This window comes from Pinus tabuliformis, chromosome 6, assembly GCF_031772625.1.
Source record: "Pinus tabuliformis cultivar Carrire ecotype Pingquan chromosome 6, CPIR1, whole genome shotgun sequence".
Classification (NCBI taxonomy): domain Eukaryota; kingdom Viridiplantae; phylum Streptophyta; class Pinopsida; order Pinales; family Pinaceae; genus Pinus; species Pinus tabuliformis.
The window spans coordinates 263,032,326-263,045,334 of NC_142292.1; positions in this window are offsets into that span (position 1 = coordinate 263,032,326).

Here is a 13,009-nt window from a genome sequence, read left to right on the forward strand (position 1 = left end):
TTCATTAGTGCTTCATTAGATAATCACGTAAATAATTGTTGTGTTATTCAATTCATGAACTAGATTACTAACCCTAATTGCATAAATTAATTGTAGTGGTGCAAAGGCAAGTCCTAAGTGGTATATATTCTTCCTCAATCATGGTTTCAGAGCCTAAGGAGAATTATTGAAGCAAAGGAGGTAAAAACCAAGCTTCAAGGATGATTATGGTCAAGTTTAGAGGGCTTCTACACTATGCTACAGGATTGCTACAGGATGTTGCAAGATTTCCCTATTTTGCTACAAGATTGAATTTGTGATCATTCTGAGCGCTATAAAGGTGATCTGAAGGTGCGAAAGGCTAATGGATGGTGGAACAAGGTTTCATGTGGTCCTTTCAAAGCTTATTACCCCTCAAGGCCCATATTGTACAAAGAACAGTGCTCACGGTGACCTTCAACAAACCAAAAATGAACTCTCAGTGAATAGTGTTTTGAAGGAGTTTTTGAGGGAGAAAGAAAGGAGTTGGTGGTATGGTGAGAAGGGTAAATTACGGTGTTACACCCTGCAATCCAACAATAGTACTTGCACACAACAACAATTGCTCAATCTTGCTAACCATCTAGAGCATGCTAATAGTGAAAATTGCATAAAATTGAAATAACAAATAAAGGATGAGCTTAATTTTATTCAAGATTTGACCACTGAATTAAAAGGAAATCTACCTTGTAGTTTGCACAAGACCTAAAACCACAAGTTATTGTGCTTTCTATGCTTGAAAACACTACTAAACAAACTATCAATTTGTGGAAAATAGAGATGAAAAAAGAACGCTAATCAGAGATCTATCTAGTATAGAAGGAGAATAACTAAACCATTTTGGCTTGCCAACACACTATCTCCAACCACACTTTCCATAAGAGAGGTGATTGAAAGACTTGCATAGGCAATTTTTCTCATAAACAAATTTTACTGTAAAGAAAACGAAACAATGCTAGGAAATAAAATGCATGAATGAAATACACAAAGGAGAGAGACTAGAGCCTTTAGGTTGGGCCCTAACCCAAGGGGACTCAACCCTCTAAAGAAAACTCAAATTTAAGATAACAAAAGACTTCTCATTAATATAAAACAATTCTCAAGTACATGATGAAAGGAATGAAAATGACAAGTACAAGCTCCTAGCTCTTAGTAGTCTCTATCTTCTCCAAAATTTTGAATCCTATTGAGCCCTTAGGCTTCCTTATTTATACAAAAATGATTGAGGGGAAGCCTCCTTGGAAAGAGGGTTTCTTCCCTCCAAAATCCATAAAAAGGTGGATCTAGCTCCCTAAGATCCTCACAATATTTTAGTTCATCAGTTGTGAGTAGATCCTCAAACTATGGGTACGTAAATATAGGGAGCAAGTTGAGTTGTACATCAGTAAATGCAGGGGACAAACCTTATACATCTTCTCATGTTTCCTCCAACATATTTCTACATAGTAAATGCACTCTCTTCCTACACATTAATCATTTTATGCCACAAGATATGATATACATCCTTTAGTCTTCCTAATAAACACATTATAGTCAAAAATATGTTATCAAATGTGAGGAAATAGGTTAATATATGTTGAAGGATAGCCAGATGGGCCTCGTTATGTACCTATTAATGAAGCCCATCATCACCCCCCAACTGAAGTTGTTTCTCACCCTCTGAGAAACTTAACGACTTAATTCCATCTCATAAATAGCCCTAGTGGTTTCCCTAACATCCTAAGGTATTTCTAAAGGAGTGCCCTCTTGAGGGTGGAACCCTATTTTTTTATCTCTCTCCCCCCACTCTTGCTTCTCTTCCATCTTCTCTGTTCTTTCTTGTAACCCTAGCAACAAAGGAGGATTGAACTTAAGCCCAATCTAGTTTACCTTTAGTCTTTGAACTATCCTCTTATACAAGGGTGTCTTCTCCAAGGCATTCCTTAAAATCTATAGAGGGTGGTACTCTCGTATTTGTAAGCCATGGGGTAAGGAGTTCCATCCCCTCTGACAAGCCTGCAAGCCCTCAATCCCTATTTGTCTAAAAACATATTCAAACTGCAGGATAGCTTGTTCCTACTTCTGTATGTAGTTTGGTGCCAATTTTGGATCCTCAGAGATGATCCTATCGTTGTCGATGACAAGGTGAGGGACTCTCAACTCTCCTCTAACCCATACGGTTTCATTAGTTTCTCTAGATATTAACCATTTTTCCTCTTCATCCCTTTCTTGATCATGGGCCATCTAAGAGGCCAATGCCATCAGTTCTACATCCCCCATCCTATAATTTGGAGCATATCAATCAATATGAGGCTATGTAAGTAGAAGTATTCCATCTTAGATATGTCCTCCACGCTAGCTTTATGAAAAAATTCAATGAATTGTTTGTAGTTTTAGAAGGGTATTGAACTATATTGTGCTAGAGTTTTGATTTGAAACTAAATCTAGTGATATTCGAGGAGAATGACATATTTTTTGAGGTATTCCGAAATTGGGTGACCTCCATAGCCAAACTTTCCATGGTGGCAAGATGCCCTTATTTCTCATGTAGTTTCTCATCCAATCTCTTGTTCTCCATTTGCAATTCTTCCCTCATGGTTGAATCTCTTAGCCTAAAATCAGCCATTTATTCACCCATCTTCTTCATTTTTTCTTCCATCAAGCCCACATCATCTACTCCGTTATATTTTGCAAATTGCATCCATCGGTGGGTTCAACCTCTTTCTCTTTCTACTTCAAGGAGGATTGGGACTACAAATTTGGTGGGTATTATTTGTCCATGCTCATAAAATTTGTAGTAGGACCCAAGATATAGTTGAGGATCAGGACCTCGTAGCTCTTATGATCCTTCTCCTCCCTCTTGAGTTGGTGCAACACTTTCCTATATCATTGCCTTACTTTCATCTACAATCTTTCCCACTTCCTGTAGCATTGCCTTACTTTCATGTAGCATGGTGGTGTCTTCTTGTAACTATCTCATCTTGGATCCCCTAGTGTTTGGCTTCCTCTGTGAGGTTCGGGGCTTCTTTCCTTTAGATTTGAGGAGGTCACCTCTTCAATTTTCTTCTTACCCTTCTATTGTAGCAGCTACAACCACCCTCCAAAATTTTCCTTAGCTTTGTTTTGGAGCCTCCCTACGAACCTTTCACAACAGCATGTCTTGCTTCATCAAGTACACAAGCTTCAATGATTTTCTTGAAGAATGACAGCCTGTCCATCAAAGCTTGTTACACTCCCCTCACAAGTTGTTCCTCCAGACTTGGTCCAGTTGTAGGCTGAGCAACTCCCTCAATAAATTACACAATTCTGGAGGGCAACCAGCCTTCCCTCCAGAAATTGCACAATTCTGTCTAGCAGCCTGCTGGGCTCTAGAATTGTGAAATTCCTTCCAACAGGGAAGCTTAGCCCAGGAATTGCATAATCCTGGGCAGCAATCAGCTGCTCTACCCATAAATTTCACAAATCTCCTGGGAATCTAGCCCAACTCCCTTCCATAAATGCGCATTTTCTCCTAACAGTTGAGCAGCCTCTTGCATGTGCAGTTGGGTTGATCGGTTCCCTCTCAGACCAAGAAAAACCAATTTGCATGCATGGGTTGCTTCTCCCAAGGTGACATGCAAAGGCATCCATTGATTCAAGGATCTACTTTTAGCAGCTGGATGTTGCATGCAAGGACCATCTCAGAAACCTCCCACCAAGTGTCGCTCTTCGTAGATTTGTGGCATGCGCGTCACATCTTCGATTTTATAAAAACTCATGAACTGAATGTTGCAGAGCTCATTCCTAACATCAACCTTGCATCTCTAACATCCCACATTGCATCTAGTAGTCGTCGGCACATTCAACTCAGTTGTTTTTAGTAAGCCCGCTTTCCATGTCTTGTGTTGCATTTTTTGCACTTTTTGTGTTTTGCTTCGTATGAATTTTGTCTTCTTTATTTCAGTGAGTGCTTGATGTCATTTCGACACATAATAGCTTGTACTAGCATTGTTTCAATTTTTGTTAACATCTCACTGTTGTTGCATGCATGAAACTTTTTTCACGAACATTCGCCGATTCGGCGACTCGCCTCACCCATAGGCATGTTGTTCTGTTTTTTAAATTTGTCATTTACCGTTTACATGCACGATCATTCACTTATGATTACACTCAATATCGCCATGCAGCCTCTTTCAGTTGCTCATCGACAAATCTGGGCAGCGTTGGCCCAGACTCTACCTCACAAAGACAGAATTACACAATCTTGATAGGGAAGGCTCTATCTTCCTCTCAAGAAATGTGTATTTATTCCCAGTGACTACCCTCCAGTCTTGAATTGCATAATTTTGAGGGACACTGATTGCTAGCCCAGAACATTGCGCAATGCAGTCACTGAGCCTGCAACCATTGCCAGCTAAGATTGTGCAATTTGCAATTTGAGAAGTCAACAGCTAGACTAGATTGTGCATTGCGTGGTTCCAACAGTCAGTCAACCTCCCAGCAGCCCATATTGTTCCTTGCATAGTCTTGGCAGATAGTCTCCTGACCTCCCGGCGAAAATTGTGCAACGTTCATGATCAGCCACACAGGTATGTTGTAAGTCAGTTGTCAAGTTCATTTTGGTTTTCAACTAATAGATTACTTGCCATGAGTGTTGCCATGTCTCTAGGTATCACAAGCATTCATCTGCCTCTCAATAGTACAGGTACAATGGTTTCCAAGAGAGAAAGTCGAAGACACTGTTCTGAGCACACTTGGGGATGCAGTCCATCAAGTGTCTATGGACTTGTCTACCCACAAAGACATCAAGTTGTTCATAGACAAGGACTTCAAGATATGACGGTGGAAGCATCATGGACAACAGCTGAAGGTATCATACCAGATGCAATGAATGCAAGAGGAAGGTTGTTGACAACACATAGGTGGAAGAAAGTTGCAAGCTCGAGCAAATCCACTTGTGGTGAAAGCAACTTTAGAGACTCAGGCTATGAGGTGACAGCGTGATATGAAGATCGCGCAAAGGCAGAGAATGGAATAGAGAAGGAGTTTCATGTGCTCAAGAAACAACTCAAGGAATAGCAGGAGTTGCATAGACAAGAGAATGAGTTGCAGCAAGAACATGTACAAAAACGGGTGCAACATGCACTCACGGATGAAACTGTGCCTGTACAAGTTAAATATCCATCCCAACATTTGGCACAGAGCAGACAAGGTGAGAAGTGTCGTTGATCGCATGCAAGGGAATGCAGCAGCATGCATGTCATTATGTGCATGCATGTGATCCCACCCATTCACCACACTCACCAAGGTGAAGACAAGAAGCAAGTCCAACTAGAGATAAACATGTAGCTGATAGTTGATGTGCATGACCACCAAAACACACTGGAAGACCAGCATGGACACTATATATCAGTGTATTTCTGGTTCGGTTTCACCCAAGAATACCATGCGCATGCTAGAAGACAAGTTGGATGGAGGACCCATACCAATGCACCAGGATACAACAGAGGCAAGAGTTCACTTCAGCAATATGTCACCATTGAGTGCATGCACACCATCACAGATGACCAAGCTTGGCATCAGCTTACCACCTTCACCATCACAAGTGTGTCAAAGAGTTGGTCTCACCACAATAGGACCGAGTGCCAGTGATGTCTTGCATGGCTTTCTCAAGCTATTTTATCTCACATGAGAACATGTGCATTATAATGTAATGTCTTGTCAAGTGGAAGTTCAAGTGTCGATAGTTGGATGTAACAGTCATAGAGTAGTTGAAGAGTCATGAGGGTATATGAATTGTCACAAAGGGGAATGTCAAGGGTCACCCCATCCTTTGCTATAAATTGAACCTCATAAATCATTGTAAAGGTTTTTGGTCAGCCAAGCTTCCGATAAGACTATCTTGGAGAGAGCTTGGACAGTATTATAACAAGCCTTGGCTTCTCCACTGTGTAGAGCTAGTATATCTCTTTGGAGGAGCAGGCGGTTGTGGATGTAACGTTTCGCTATTGGAACTAGTGGTTAGACATGGATGTATTGTATGACTGGAACTTACACTTCTTAATATAACAAGAGTCAACATGTTTCTTGCATATGTTGTATTGTATTCTATGCTATCTGGTTTATTCTAAATGATATATGTATTTGTTTTCTTACGCATGCATGTATAGCTATCTGTGTATGTATGTATGAATCTTTCTGAAATGTGTTGTTGGTTTAACCATCACTTTGGATTGCTCGCTAACTTGCCTTCAATTTTGTGATACATCTTTGCTCATGGGTTCCCTTCTTAATTGTGTGTTATCACAGATTTCCAAGGGGTACACTCTTCTCAACCCCCATGTGTTAGAACCTTTCATGCACCTTCCTTGACTCACTACATTTGTCACACCCTTCCTACCAACAGAGTCATCTTACTTGCCTCTGGGCGAAATCATGGTCAAGGCATTACCATACGACCCACTGTTGGGACTCCTACACCAAATGGTTTGAGGTCTAATTGGGACTTCTTATCGGGGAGATCCCCTTACATGTTGGCGAGTCCAGCGTTGTCAACACCTTCTCTAAATCCTCTGCTTGGTGACTAGATGACCCCTCAATGGTGATGAGGGTAGTTGTGGAAGGTTGAAGTTTCCCTTGCTTGAGTATACTACTCCTTTTTTTGAAATACAAAGGGCCTTGCTTTTGCTACCTCACTTTTACCTTGAAAGGTGTACTTAGGGTTGCCAAGGTGGCAGCCACTTCCTGTTTAGTATTTCCCTCTGAAAGAATTGCTTTTTGTTCTTGTATCCTCCTCTTTTGAGGCCTAGAAGGTTCCCCAATAACTTCTACTTTTGTATTTGGTTTTTACTCTTCCTTTTGCTCCTCCTCCTCTAATTATTCTTTTGTTTCAAACCCTTCTTTTTCTACAGGGCCATATTTGACTAGCCCTTCAAGTTCTAATAAGATCTTGCCTTGTCTTTCCAGAAAAGCTACCATGTATGTCTACAAAATCTTCCCATGACACTAGGTTTTCGATGTGCTCATGAGCATCCATGAAAATGGACCTTATGATCCCATGATGAGAAATGTACTTATGTTTCCCTTATCTCACCCTTTGGCTCATTTCCAATATGGACTAGAGTAGCAAGTGGGGAATACTTAGTCTTCTTGGGATAGGAAATTATGTCTGGAATCTTAGCTCATAAAGTAGCCTAAATTGATAGGCATAAACAAAACTGAGACTCCCCCCACAAGATATGTATTTCAATATGTGATAGGTTACTTCATCCCATGGGTAGGTTAGGCTCTTCCTTCTAACCCCATTCTTATCCTCAATTGGTTTCTCTTTAGGGAGGAAGAAGTTATTTTTAGTTGTGATGGTTTTTGTCATATCTTCATTTCCCCATCTAACTCCTAGGGATAATGTCATCACATTATTAATTATTTATACACTGAAATGGATCATAGGACCCCTTACCATGGTGGTGGAACTATCTCCCCCTTGAGGTTGGAGGGCCGCTGCAAATTCATGGGTAATTTCATTATCATACTCCTTGATTTTTGATGCATGGGTACCCTAGCATATAACCATACTTAGCAAAATGATGCTAGGTTACCCAACATATACCCACAGTATGCATTTAACAATGCATCCACAACTGTACTAGGTATTTAACTCTATGATGCAGTTAAATCTTCAGACCATAAATGGTCAAGGTCCTTTTCAACATAGTTCCTTTGTATCAAAGCTAATCACCCTGCTTTACACCCTCTATCAGGACTTAAAACCTTTTAGAATATCCACATAAGACTTCATTAAAGCCTTCCTCCTTAAATCCTTCTATCGGAAATTAAAACTCTTCAAAACCTTAGTTCAAGCCTTTAGCCGCATATACATATATATATATATATATATATATATATATATATATATATATATATATATATATATAGATAGATAGATAGATATATATATATATATATATATATATATATATATATATATATATATATATATATATATATATATATATATATATATATATATATATATATATATATATATATATATATATATATAGATATATAGATATATATAGATATATATATATATATAACCAGTCCTCTCAACCTTTGGTTAATACATATTTAACATATAAAACCCTTCATTCGCGCAATTCCCTTATAAATATGTTTACAAAGGAACTACTCCACAAACGTATATTTTTGCCTTAATACGGCCTCTACGCATTACTCGAGGTTCCTTTATCGTAATCGGGGCTCGCAAATACACTATCAGCACTTTATTTCCAATGGAAAGGCATTAACACGCATACATGGGAATACATAGGAAACCAGCATATAGCGGATTTCAAATGTTATAGAATCACCACTATAACTCCATCAGGTTCGCTCCTTTAGTCGCTCCACAATACTTTTTATCCGATATCTGATTCGCCGATATTTAATCTCCACCGTCCATTTCAATCGCCGATCCAACAGCTATTGGCACATCACTGGCTCTCCACCATGCCACTCCTCCGATCTCCGAAACTTCCGATGCCCAATCGCTGATAAATCCCGACGCCAATCGCCGATAAATTGTTATTGGTGATATCGTAACTTCACTAGTCGCTCCTTTGCACTTCTGACCGTCGATTGCAATTTAAATCGTGACCGTTGATCTGGCCACGATCCAATGGTCCATGATTAATCGTTGCTCACTTTTCATAAATCTCCAAAGCTCATTCCAATAACTTAAAAAGGACTCCCCGGATGTGATTAGATATCAGCCATTGATCTATGAGATCTAACAACTGCTGAGCTTCACTTTACACTTCTTCGTGTGTTATTTTTACTTGGAATTTTACGTTGTTTTCTTCAATTTCTCCATGTTTCAGGTTTTTTCTCTGGTTTCTTCAAAGGGCTTCCTTCTTCCGCTGTGCTGCTCAACTTCTCTGAGCTTTACTCCCTCACTCTGCTACCTCTCTAGAGCTTCACTTCGCTTCCTCAATTGGATTCAAAGTCCCCTTTTATGATTCTTCTGAATCATTTTACACCTCTACGTATCCTTCAGAACTCTTCCTGCAATCCTCTCCACAGAACCTATGAGTTCACAGTTTATATGCAATTCAGTCATTCAATATGCATTCACACACTTACACAGTTCCAAGGTGAATATCTGTATATTAACATGAACAATTGATTACATTTGAGACTCTCGGTCTCTCGCACAGGCCTGATTCTCAACGTTTGTGGCCTCCTCCTTCTGCCCATAGGCTTACATATATTCTATCTATCTCGCTCTATATCAATTGAACGCGCAGGTTCATTATTTTTAAAATACATTGGATCGAATCACTGAAGGTATCAGATCAATCCTTTCCTTAAATCGCTCAAATAAAGCCCTAAAGCTCGCTACAGAACACATATGGCAAATTACATTTAGATAAGTCTTTTAGATACTTATCCATTCCAACTTTTAAGATCTGTTTTAAACAGAAATTCTCCTTGTTTAGCTCGATGGTCCACGTCTACTATTTACAATGATTTTCCCTTGGGTGAATGCTCCTGCATCAAACTCCCAAAGTAGAAAGTATTCATTATCTCCCGGTCATGTCTCTTCTGATCTTTGTCTTCCTAGATCCCACACTTTGTTTTGTAACTATCCATATGCTTTGTTCCCTTGTTGCTGCTGCACTTTTGCTGTGTTTTGCTCCATTTTCTTCATCTTGTCAATCAAGTTCAAACTCTGATTGATCTTGTTTCCTTCTGCTACCATTTTCCTCCATTTGAACTGCTTCATCATCTGCCATAACTCATCAATCTCTATGTTCAGCATATCTTTGGACTGGTGCATATCTTTCTTTTCTATGATCTTCAGATTATTGTTGCTTTCCTCTATCTTCTGCACCTTTATGTTCTTCTTCAAATATTTTTCATCATCTGCAACATAACTTGCATTCACAAACCAATTACTAAAGTATAAAACATGAGGCCTTGGTGCCCCTTCTTTCTTTGGCAACATTTCAGTTTGTTGCTCTATTTCCTCCTCCTCTGTCAGCACATCAGTATGTTGATTCGAATTCTCAGCAGAATTTGTGAGACTGTCAGTTAGTCTCTCTTCCACACCATCTGTTCTAATGATGTCTTCCTACTTGGGTTCACAATAGTGAACTTCTCCTCTCTTAACCTGTTGCTGGTTATCTTCACTTTGAAATTGTTTGATTCCTACTGCCTCCCTTTCATCCTTACCCTCTTGTTCTTTAAGAACCTCCATACCATCTTCAAACAATCTCTGCTCAATCTCTTTGATCACATAATCATACTCATTCATGTTGTTTAATGAACCTGCAAACAAATTATTACACCTTCCTATCTCCATGGCTACTTGAGACACATCTCCATCTTCAGAAACTGTAACTGCAGCTTCTGTTCTACCGTCAGGTTCTCTCATCAGTTTCTCCAGCAGTTTAATCTCTTCTTCACACTTAGCAAGCATTTCATCACAATGCTCTCTTCTTCCAGCTTCATCCTTCACATGCTATGTTACAGTGTTAAAACACTGTCTTCCTCTGACCCTTGTAATCTCAAGGTCTTTCTGCTACAACCAATCACTACTTCCCTCATTCAAGAGGTCTTCTCCATCATACTCTATTCTCTTAGAGTACTCCTCATTTTCTAATACACATTCTTTCTCATTTTCCTCTTCAGAGTATTCATCTTCTGCAAGATACTCCTCCAGACTTTTGACATCTTCAAAATATTGTCCATCCTCTGTAAAACACTCTTTTGTTAGTGTTCTTTCTCCCTTTGCTAAGTCTTTTGCATAGACTTCTTCCTTCTTAACATCTTTCAGTATATGTCCTTCTTTTCCCTTGACTATCTCAAGAGCTTCCATGGCTATTTCCATTGTGCCTATCATCATGGTGAATTAGTGATCCCTTACTATGTTTTTAGCTAACATAGTTTCTTCTCCTTTAGTAAATTTTGCCTTGTTGTCCCTCTGTAACTCTTCGCCAAGAGCTATCCTTGTCTCATCATCTTCATTAACATTCTCCTGCACTTGCTTTTCATCAAGAACATTAATCAAACTCATTTTATTACCTTTTTGAGACAGTATTTCTTCATTCCTCATCAGAATAAGATCCTAATTCTTCATCTCCATGAAAGCCTCTATAGACTCATCCATAGACCTTTTCTTACGTATGTAGTCAAATTCATTCTCTTTTAGAAAGTTTTCTCGGTCACCTCTTGCTTCTAGATCTTCATCTCCTCTGAAGATATCTTCAAAAGGCTGCCTTGCTCCTATAATATCTGCCATCATACACAAACCATCAGTTTTAAAAATATAAGACCCTATGGTCTCACTTGATGGTTCAGCAATCATATCTCCTTGCTGTTCTAAATCATTCATATGATTCAGAAATTCTTTGATAGTCTCTTCTTCAATCTCCTCAAGCCCTTCACTTGGTTTCTTGACATCTTTCTCCAACTATATATGAGATCTATCTATCTCATCTTCTTCCAGAACAGAATTTAGATTATGTTTGTCTTCTTCCTATTTTATGACAATATCAACAAATTGTCCTTTACATGTTTCACCTACGAAAATACACAAATTGTCAGATTTAAAATCATCAAACCTTTTGGCCTCACTTGAAGTTTCAGTCTTCATCTTCAGTTTATCCCATAATTTCTCCTTGTTCTAGTTCACAAATGTGCTCTTCCATTTTCATTTCCAACTCAGCTTCCTTGAGTTCTCCCTTCAGCCACCTTACTTGCATTTGTTGTAGCCTTCTCTATATCTCATGCCATTCCACTAGCTTCTTCCTCAAGAGCCAACCTAGTCTCTGGCTTTCCTCAAGCATTCTCCTTAATGCATTGAGTTGTTCTTTTAATTCAGCAACCTCTTTGTCAATTTATTCTTGACTCATTCTCGTGCCATTTACCTTGGCATCCTTCTTTCTGCTGTGGTTTCCTTCTGAACCTCTGCCATGACTATCAGTAGTCATCTTCTTCTACTCGCTCTTCATGAGCTTCTCACTTATTTGCAACAAGCCTCTACTACAGCTAGTCTTCCTTGTTGCAATCTTAACTCACTAAGCTCTCCCCACTCAGTCTTTTGGTAAGCATAGGTCCTCTGTCTGGAACCTCCTTTTGAGCAACACCTTTTCTCCTTCTAGGCTTCTGCAATCTCTCATTCTCTCTTGAGAACACTTCAACTTTCCTCTCTGTCCAATCTCTTGTTGGATTCTTTAGGTTCACTGCCACTTCTTCTTTAGAATATTCTCCTTACTCTTCCTTCAAGAACTCATTTGTTCTTCTCACAGCTTCTCTTGCTGTCACCTGTGCATTAATAAACAAAAACACACATTCTCAATTTAAAACAGAACACATTACCTCACCTTCAGATCTCAGCATGATCTTGTTTCACCCATTCTTCTGCACTTTGAATGGATTGTCCTCTGTTTTGTCCCTGAAGTCCTCTTTCCTTTAGAACTTGCATTAAGCAATCTTTCTTTTTCTTTCCTCTATTATGTTTATTCCAAGTCTCTGCTGGAACTGCTACAATCTTCCAAGAACTTCAAAAGTTCCCCTTACAGTCTTCTGATGTAGTCTAAGCACATTACCTTCTTCAGTGTGCAACCTCCTTTTCATAGAAACCTTTTCTCGCTCTGATTTCAACCTTGTCTGATTACAAAATTCTCCTTTGATACCACTAATGATGCATGGGTACCCTAGCATATAACCATACTTAGCAAAATTATGCTAGGGTTACCTAATATATACCCACAGTATGCATTTAACACTGCATCCACAATTGTCCCAGGTATTTAACTCTATAATGGAGTCAAATCTTCAGACCATAAATGGTCAAGGTCCTTTTCAACACAGTTCCTTTGTATCGGAACTAATCACCCCGCTTTACACCCTCTATCGAGACTTAAAACCTCTCAGAATATCCACATAAGACTTCATTAAAGCCTTCCTCCTTAAATCCTTCTATCGGAAATTAAAACTCTTCAGAACCTTAGTTCAAGCCTTTAGC